Here is a 10767-nt window from a genome sequence, read left to right as displayed (position 1 = left end):
CTCAGCATCCTGTCTTGATGGGTGAATACCTTGGCTTGTGTCCAACTACATTAAGGGTGGAGCTAAATTAGCCACAACCATTATTTTCTAATCTGAGCAGAATTAACTGTGGAATGCCACGCACAGTGTTTATCTACACCACAAACATATGTTGCCTCTCACCATCATGACTCTCTGGCCCCACCAATAATCCTAGGAACCATAATTTGGAACTATAGTTCCCAGGGTCATTGAGGAGGCTGGGTGGCAGAAGATTGATTGTTAAATCAATGTAGATTTGTAGAGTAAGAATGGCCAAGAAATACATTCCTTTAGGAGCACATGGATCGAATTACATCCTGGCTCTGGGGTAATATCAATGCCGGGAACAGACCTGTCTTATTTTCCCAGGCCTTTTAAGACTTCCAAAGATTTCATATATCTATTTTTTAATTCTTTCAATCTACTGATTAATCATTGCATTATTTCATTATAACAGTAAGCTGCCTGGAGAATGTTTGTGTCTGGCAAATAAATATAATATAGATGATCACTCACACATTTTGGATGATTCAAGACAGACCAAAAAAAGTACTTATTTACACAGCACACAGTTATGCCACAGAATTCACTCCCACTCGATGTAGTGACAGCCACAACTTGGATGACTTTAAAAGAGGGTTAGACAAACTGATGGGGAGTATTCTACCACTTCTACCAATCTCTATCTTGCTTGAATTTCTTATTGGGTGCCAGATGTGTCCTAGTGTTCTTCTCATTACATAGAGGACAGGATGCTCATGCCTTACATGGTTATATGCCCATAAAGCAACACTTGCTAAACTGAACAGTAGAAGACAGACTCTTTTTTGTAGACCAACACTGAATGGCTGCCTATCAGGAATGATGTAGCAGTGGATTAGCAAATGGCTTGATTTCCATACCGTGTGGTCAGAATAGTACTCTCATTATGTCAGCACACATAATGGAAATGCAAAGAGCTTTCCATGGATGTTGTCAGTCCTTGCTTTCTCCATGGGATACTGCAGCTGTAGCAGGACTGAACCACACACACACCCTTTCCCCACTACTGAGCTGTTACCTGCATCAGCTGAGTCAGTGAGGAGAACTTGCACATGATGGTAGAAGAATGGGAACAAAAGTGACACCTGAGGGCAGTGTCTTGCCTAAGACTATCTGGTAACTTTGTGCCTTAAGCCTTAAGTAAACCCGTCGCTTAGAAGAGACTTTCCAGCTGATCCTGTTAGTCACTGTAGAACAGGGATGTCCAACAGGTCAGTCGTGATCTACTGGTCAATCCCTGGAGGTTTTGGTAGATTGAGGACAATTGCTGGCTCCTCCCTCTGGCCCTGCCATCTAGATCGATATACCGGAAGACAGAGCTCTTGCTGAGAGGCTGACTGTTTCATTAGCAATCTCTTGGTGAGTGACTTTTTTATTTATTCCTTTGCCCTGATCCCCCCCACAACAGGATTTCCCTCCCTAAAAAATGCTCAACAAATTTGACCTGAACACCCCCCCCAAAAAAAAAATGGGTAGATCACTGCCAGTTTTTAATTGTGTGAGTAGATTGCAGTCTCTTGGAAGTTGGCCACCCCTGCTGTAGAACACTTAATAGTGATGTGTCTCTGCCAACAATTAAACTCATTCTTGTCCACCAGAGCACTTGATCATCATCATCTCACTTATTCTTTGTGGTTTATTCTTGGCCTACTGTGTGATGTGTATATTGCTACAGTGGTACCTTGGGTTACAGACGCTTCAGGTTACAGAGTCCACTAACCCAGAAATAGTACCTCAGGTTAAGAACTTTGCTTCAGGATGAGAACAGAAATCATGCTCCGGCTGTGCAGCAGCAGCAGGAGGCCCCATTAGCTAAAGTGGTGCTTCAGGTCTCAAGGGCATCCTGATCAAATTTGCAGATGACACCAAACTGGGAGGGGTGGCTAACACCCCAGAGGACAGGATCACACTTCAAAACGACCTTGACAGATTAGAGAACTGGGCAAAAACAAACAAGATGAATTTTAACAGGGAGAAATGTAAAGTATTGCACTTGGGCAAAAAAAATGAGAGGCACAAATACAAGATGGGTGACACCTGGCTTGAGAGCAGTACATGTGAAAAGGATCTAGGAGTCTTGGTTGACCACAAACTTGACATGAGCCAACAGTGTGACGCGGCAGCTAAAAAAGCCAATGCAATTCTGGGCTGCATCAATAGGAGTATAGCATCTAGATCAAGGGAAGTAATAGTGCCACTGTATTCTGCTCTGGTCAGACCTCAGCTGGAGTACTGTGTCCAGTTCTGGGCACCACAGTTCAAGATGGACACTGACAAACTGGAACGTGTCCAGAGGAGGGCAACCAAAATGGTCAAAGGCCTGGAAACGATGCCTTATGAGGAACGGCTAAGGGAGCTGGGCATGCTTAGCCTGGAGAAGAGGAGGTTAAGGGGTGATATGATAGTCATGTTCAAATATATAAAAGGATGTCATATAGAGGAGGGAGAAAGGTTGTTTTATGCTGCTCCAGAGAAGCGGACACGGAGCAATGGATACAAACTACAAGAAAGAAGATTCCACCTAAACATTAGGAAGAACTTCCTGACAGTAAGAGCTGTTCGACAGTGGAATTTGCTGCCAAGGAGTGTGGTGGAGTCTCCTTCTTTGGAGGTCTTTAAGCAGGGGCTTGACAACCATATGTCAGGAGTGCTCTGATGGTGTTTCCTGCTTGGCAGGGGGTTGGACTCGATGGCCCTTGTGGTCTCTTCCAACTCTATGATTCTATGATTCTAGGTTAAGAACAGTTTCAGGTTAAGAACGGACCTCCGGAACAAATTAAGTACGTAACCAGAGGTACCACTGTATTGTATATTGTGTGGTTATATTGTTTTAAATTGTTGTACACCACTTCAGTGAGTTTTGTGAAAATCTTTTAATAAATAAAAATAAAATAGCAGATAATGAACCAGAGAGGGAGAGAGAGAGAGAGAGAGCGCCATAATCAGACCCTGCCTGAACTTCAATAATCAACGTGCTTACTCTGTTCTGGTTGAGCAAACAATGTACTCCCTTTCACCCCCAAGCTGAACTATTATGCAAGAGTCTCTCCACGGACAGATCTGGATCCAAATCTAGGAGAGTCCAAAAATAGACTGGAGACAGACATGAAACTCTTTCAGATGACAATCAAGGGAGAATCAGTGTTCTTGCTCCAAGTCTGGGGCAGCTGCAGAACCTCTGCAAGGCCAGTGGGCCCATGCACTGCCATTTTGGATTCCAAATACAATGGACACACAAATGGGGTGAAGGCTAAAGATTTTATTAAACAACAGGTCGGGGGAGGCTGTATCAGACCATGGTCCATATAGCCCATTGATTGACAGTGGCTTCCATGGGCTCATATGGAGACTTTTGCCCTTGATTATCACCTAAAAGTGATAATCAAGTTCAAAGGTAAATAAGTGGCTGAATCAAAAGGGTGAAATGTTCATTCATTAGATCATGATGATGATGATGATGACGATTATTACTACATGTATCTTATCACATAAGTATTATGACTTAATGCTTAATCATATGTCATATTATCTAGAGCATGAATGGGGAAACTGTGGTCTTCCAGATGTTGTTGGACTGCCACTCCCATCTTCCCTCACTTCTGGCCATGCTGACAGGGGCTCGTGGGAGTTGGAGTTCACCATCTGCAAGCCACAGGTCACCACCCCTACCATACAGACCTGATAACAGAGATTAGTAACCCATGATTGCAAGGAAGGGGGAAAAGAACCACAAAGACAACAGTTGTTAAGTGACTGAAGCAAGCTTTTCAGGACATAAATAGCAGAACAAAGTGAGGGAGATCTGAGGGTGAACTAACTAACTATTCTGCTCATTTGTAAAAATGTTGCACTGAGAAGTACAAAAGGGGAAGCAGAGGGAGCATCTATCATTATGTGCTTCCTTTCAATGCATTCGGTAGAAGTGGGACTTCTAAGTATAAGGTCGCCTTATCCAAGACAGCCTGTTCTACTGTGGCTAGTGGCAGCTCTCCAGGGTTTTTCCCCACAGACATGAAGGAGGAATCTGGCTGATGCCAGGGACTGAAGTGGGGATTTCTACATGCAGGTCATGTGCTCTTTCCTCTGATAAGTCATTCCTGTTATTGGGCTCCAGCTTCCACAAGCTCCTGCAAGCGTGGCTAGCAGTCTGGGAGGGATGGGAACTGTAGGCCAATGATCACATTGTCTTGTTGAGATGGGGCAGAGTGGCTTGACTTTTCCCCCTTGTTCCCTCGTTGCTTTTTTGCAAGTGTTCCATCTATGGCTTTCCAAAAGACTCAAGTCACTGTTCTTGAGCAGGTAGGAAGCATATATGTGTTCTGCTGTAAGGATGCAGAGGCTCCTTTGTGCATTGCACAGACTCCAGTGACTACATTCCCCCTTCACTTTTCACACATTCACTGAACCTGTGTGTGTATTGCTGGGTGGAGGGTGAATTCTAAAGTATCTTGCAGAAACAGGATATGATTTTTACATCGTTCCTGGATTTGGGCTAACCAGGGAGAGCATACCATGAAGGTCAATTTGCCAAGTCTTTTGAACAGACTTTCTGTGCAGACTTTTAACTGCTGTGCTGGCGTGCAAGGCAAGAGTCTTTCCAGCATGGAGATGCAGTGGTGGGAGCAGAAGTTTCACATGCTGTTTTGATGTTTCACACGCAGCTCTTAAAAGCATCACAGACCTGCCCAGGGAAATCTATGGGGGTTGATGCTTTTCAACTTTTGACTGAAGTTGAGCTGCTTGGTTGTGTGTGTTTTAATGCTTTCTTACACTCATACTGGGATAAGTTGTTCTGCAACTCAGAATAACATTCCCCCTCCTTGCTCTAACTCAGCCCTCACCTACATAAGGCCCACCAGATTTTTTGGACTATAACTCATATCAGCCCCAGCCAGCAGGAAAATTGTAGACCAAAATGTCTTGGCTGCACCAATTTCTAAAGCACCAAAGAATGAGGCAGAAAAAATGGAAACCTTTTTTTTTGGGGGGGGGTGAGAAAAGTGGGGATGTGGATTCTAGAAAGTGGAGGATAGATTTTGACACAGCACTAGCTTTTCTTTTCTCATTTCTGTACTCTCTCTCTCTCTTTCACCTTTACAATAATTTTGCAGTCTTGTGATTACAACCTTAGTGCATCTCCTCCAATACAAAGTGACTCCAAACTGGGACACCAACTTCCAGGGCTGCACTCCAGTGTGAGTCACATAACTCATGCAAGAGCGTGCCCCCCCCAAAAAAATCCACCACTTTTTCCAACATGGTGCCCGAAAATGTTTGATTAGGGGTGCGGTGTAATATAGGGCTTTTTTCAGGGCAAGAGTGTGGCCCAAAATTGTGCAAGATTGCAGTGGCCATTTGGCCACCTCCCACCACAAGAAAAAATGGTATGTTCCTTTTCTCTGGGACAGCTGATGGGCATATTAATGTTGCAATACATATGGAGTGGTCAGGTGAAAAAAAGGGTGGGGGCTCCTGCAACTTTAACAGTTGTGTAAAAGAAAGGATTTCAGCAAGTGTTAGCTTGGCAAAGGTGCGGGATATTCTTTTGCATCTGGCTTCTCTCAGTGTTATTATTAACCACTCACTCTTGATTTTCAGTGGGCTAAAAACAAACCCCAAAACTTGCCACTCAAAGCTGTTTGTACAGTTTCATTTCACAATCCACCTTTTTAGACCTGGCTTTTGACTCTGCATAACAATCAGAGGAAGGGAATTTTCACGCCGCTGGGATTTCCCATGGCACCACAGAGACACAGAGTGCTTTCTGTCCCTGTGAAATCAGCTGGGGATTTCCCCATCCTGAGTGCTGACTACATTCTGCTTGGTCATTCGTATTATTTTGCTTTGCCGCAATCCACCTGTACAAACCCTACCAGATTGATCTGTCTATTTATATGCAATATCTGAATCATACTTTAAGGTGCTCAGAAGTGACACAGTTTAAAAATCAATGCAATATCAAATCACAAACTACTTCTACAACTAATAAAGGTTAAAACAGCAGAAAGAAGGGGCACTTACCTACTCACCAGAGCTTGGGTGAAAACAATTGAGCACTTTATTAAGGAGGTTCTATTGCAAGCACAGAAACCCTTTACCAAGAAAAGACAGTTAAGAAAGGCTATCAGTGTAAAGACACCTTCAAGAATTTCACTATAGAACAAAACAAAGCTAATTTGCCCCACCCTAATATCAACCATTAGAGTCACAGGCCCCCCACCAGCAAATGTGGGTGCTGCAATTCATGCTCCTATTATTATTATTATTATTATTATTATTATTATTATTATTCCACCTTTATCTGCCAAGGCTCTCAAGATGGTGTACATGGTTCTCCTCCTCCCCATTTCATCCTCACAACATGAGGTAGGTTGGGCTAAGAGATGGCGACTGGTCCAAGGTCACTCAGTGAGCTTCAGGGCTGACTGGGGATTCAGACCCTGCTCTCTAACCATTGTGCCACACTGGCTTCCATTAGACCCAGATCAGAGACCAGTTTTGATACAAAAGGGCATGGATAAAAAAGGGGTAGATTTTCCTTCAGAGAGGGCCTAGATGCATGTTTCCCTAGCACTAGAGGGTGTACATGTTGGAAAAACTTGCCACTACTCAGTGAATTTCTGCACAGAGTGACCTTGACACAATCTTGCATCAGATGTTCACACCTGGTGGCCATTAAATGGATCTTTTCCCTCTGTAAAAACTGTGCCCAGAATCCTGAGTAAAAAGCTGCATTAAAATGAGCAGTTTTAAAAATTAAAATACTGGGGCAGCACATTTCTAACTCTTCCCTTCGCACTGACAGTAATGCCATTGAAAATTGTCAACTTCTTCAACGGCAGCTGAAATTACTGACTGAAGCAGAACCTCATTTAGTTTCTGCTTTTTATTGTATTTAGCCATCTGATCACATTTCTAAAGAAAGCCTGGGTATATGTGATAAGGGGAAGGAACTGAAACAGACACCAAGTCATTTCCTTGCTTGCTTCTGCATGCTGTGGCCATGCTGGGCTTTCATGAATCAAACTAGCCTATCATTTATAGCTCTATCCAAATAAAGTAGGGGTAGGCAACATGGTGCTCTTTAGGTATTTGGGTGCCTGGCAATGATGGGAGTTGTAGTCAACAATATCTGGAGGGCTCTACATTGGCTATTCCTTGAACAAGACTGTACAATATTCCAACAGGCATGGCATGATTTCCTTTTTGTGCAAGATGTGGGAAATTGCTCTTGGGCACAGCAGAGTGTGACAGATCATCAAAGCAGTAGCAGTTGATACAGTAGTGTGGCTGATGTGCTCCCAATGTTGAGCATCACTGCCAGTAATCAAGGAGAGGGGCAAAGTGGCAAGCAATTTTGGCACAGCGTAGGTACGGCAACAGGAGGAACACCACTGCTGCACCTGCACTGCACAGAGCTCCCCGCGGCCTTGCCCTTCTCCCTCTTGGTACTTGGCAATTGTCATGGACTGGCTGGGTACAGAGGAGTGGTGGGAGGCACTATCTGGGGAATCTCCAAGGGAAGAAGGCTCGTAGTCTGGAGACTGGTGGTGGGATGACAATGAGTGGTCAGAGGGGAAATACTGGGGGAGGAGGTGTTGGAAACTGAGGAGGCAACAGGGTTTAGTGAGCAGGAAGAGGCTGTGGCAGAGAGCAGTCCAGAATCAGAGGCAGAAGCAGAAGCAGAGTGGGGTCAAGAGGCAGAGCGGAGGGCAGCTGCTGAAGATTCCAGAGAGTCTCCCTCTCCTGCTACAGCCAGCTCCCATGTTTCCCAGAACAGAGAAATGAAGGGGGTGGACCAAAGAGAGACAAGGACAGCCCTCCTTTTCTTTCTGCTGAGTGGGGCCCTGACTTCTCTCCCAGTATCCTACCCAGATGACACAACTGCCCAAAACACAGCTGCTTCAGAAACGGAGCTGAATTTGTGCTTGCTACAGCACCCTTATAAAACCTGAAACACAGATATATTGTTAATGAAGGGATTTTGACAAAAGTAACATAACCCTACTGTGCTCTGCCCTTTCCAAAAGAAACAGAGTTTATAATTGAAGTATAGCCCCTTAGGCCCAGAGTTCTGGGAACTGCTGTGAAGCTCTTTGGATCGTAGCCACAAGCCTTTTCTTTAAAAACAAAGCATCACATGCTTCATCCACATCCACATTTAAAAAAAAGAAAAGATACAACAGTTCATGCCAGCTTCAGCATAACTCTCTCCCTGCCTCTCCTAGAATGCAGAATCTGCTGCATTTGGCCAAAGTTAAGGAGAACCTACTTCCAAATCCTGTAAATTCTCCCTTGTTCTCTCTTTTCTTTTTTCTTTTCTTTTCTTTTCTTTTCTCGTCTCTTTTGTGTGTGTGTTTGGGGGGGGGAGAAGATAGAAGTGCTTGCAATTTTTTTGTGCCAGAGCAAAAGCTTGTTGTAACCGTTCTTAACCTGAGGTACTACTTTAGCTAATGGGGCCCCCCGCTGCCGCTGTGCCGCCACCGCATGATTTCTGTTCTCATCCTGAGGTAAAGTTCTTAACCCGAGGTACTACATCCGGGTTAGCGGAGTCTGTAACCTGAAGCGTTTGTAACCTGAAGCGTTTGTAACCCAAGGTACCACTGTACCCATTTTTAGGCTTCCTACCCTTCTCTTCCAGACTCCTCCCCCATCATGGAGTAAATAACATGATTTCTTTGCCTCACTCACATTGCCAATATAATTTGGTTTTGTTTGTTTTTCAACACATGTAAGATGCTCCTAACTGGCCTGTACATGCAAGACACAAGAAAGGCTAGACCTGGCTGCAGCAACTGCTCACTCTGAGCTCTACTATAACAACATTACCTTCTCCTTCTTCTTTACTGCCCTGTCTCTGTGTTTAGAGGGGTGCCTGGTCACTCTCTTGCTGCTCCTCCATTCATCCTTCTCTCCCTACCTGCCACCTCGAGGATGGGATACAGCCAGGAAGCAGCTGCTCTCCCTCCTGGACCACCACCAGCAACCTGGGGACAATAATGAATGAAAGTGCCCTTTCCGTACATGCACACAGCCCATGTAGTCAGAATACCTGATGTTTTAGAGACAAACCATGCACTGGACATCAAAAGATAAAAGGAAGGGGGGAGGGGGGAGGACAGCCTGGAAGAAAAAAAGAGCACTGGACCTCACCACGTGCTGCTGCTTTGCACTGCACTACTAAAGAAGAAAGCAATCAGTGCATTTTCCCCCCAGGACACACTACCTATTGAAAGGCCAACACGCCTTCCAACGGGTCACCTCCTCTACTGGTGGTCTCTAGTGGGCTTACCTAGAGACAGTGGTGACTGCAGCAGTGCTCCAGTCTGTACTGATAAGTATTTTGCTATTCCTGCCACAGCTTTGGTGAGATAAGGTATTGGGGTGGATCATTAACAAAGGGGGACCCCATTTTAGAGTCTTGGAGGCTACACAGGCCTTACATCACTCACCCCTAGATGCCCACTGGAATCTAGATGCTTGGCCTGTGACACAGTGGAGACCATTGTGTTGGCAACTCCCAGGATGTGGCCTCAACAGACAGGCTCAGGTGTAACCTAGGGACAGCAGATGGGCTCTCTAATAACCTGTCTATGTCTTATGCCTAGGTAACCCCACATTCTTGCTGTAATCACTAAAGCTGTGGCCTATTTTAACGCATCTTTGGTTCTCATTCTACCTTAGTTCTGCTCCTGGGAGTTAGTCACCTTGTGCAGGACATACAATTGCATTGCTATCTTCACAAGAGTGTGGGACATGTGAATTATGTGAGTTCACCTCATAATTTTCAAGGAACAAATGACTCAGGCATCCCTACTCAGCTCATATTGAAGATCAGGGATTTCACCTAATACCTTCATATGCTCTCTCGCTGCAATACGAAATAATCCTCTTAGGTGCACTGTGCTCTGTCCCATGAAAGCAAAATGAAATTTCCAGCAAGGCAGATCAAAAGAGTATGACTAATACTGGATGTGAAATTGGGTTAGAGACAGATTCTCAAAACCTGGGAACTAAAGAGTATGTCTTCAGCATGTCTATACAGGAACCAAATGAAGAAGTTGGTTATTTCTAGTTTCTGTTTCTCTAGGGTCAGCTTTTCAGTTTCTTTCTAGTGTCAAAACCAAACTGAGGCAAAACTGCACACAGAAAAGTATATATTGGACGAAATGTGAGCTAAAGTGCTGATGAATCTTCATTTGTTTTTAAGTATATATACACAAACATGAAACGGATGTGGAGAACTGAACTAAAGGCTGGGAAACCAAAATGGACATATCTGCCCATTCCCAACCATAAGGCTTCAAAATTCTTGTTAGGGCTGCTCAGGACTTCATGGTCATCATCACAACCCTTGGGGCTTGTAACCATCCCAAAACATGTGACAAAAGACTTTCTGAACTTGGTTTCCTAAACCAGGCAGGAGGATTGTGATCTGAAGTGGGGTGTTTCATGATATTTGGCTTCATTAGGTAGATATCACCCACCACAGTGCTGTGTGTCTCTTTGTGTTGTGGGGTTTTGTTGTCGTTGTTGATGATTGCAGCTGACACCAAAATTGATGGAGTCTTGGAGGGGTCTGGGAGATTTAATTGAGATACCAGATCAGGACCAGGATTAGTTGTTAACCATCTACTGTATTAGAGTGATCCACTCTTGGAGACTAATGGGATCTCTGAGGGATTCATGGGGGCTATGAAAATG

Source organism: Podarcis tiliguerta, assembly GCF_965153285.1.
Source record: "Podarcis tiliguerta genome assembly, chromosome: 5".
NCBI classification, from domain to species: domain Eukaryota; kingdom Metazoa; phylum Chordata; class Lepidosauria; order Squamata; family Lacertidae; genus Podarcis; species Podarcis tiliguerta.
Note: the sequence above shows the minus strand (reverse complement) of the source record.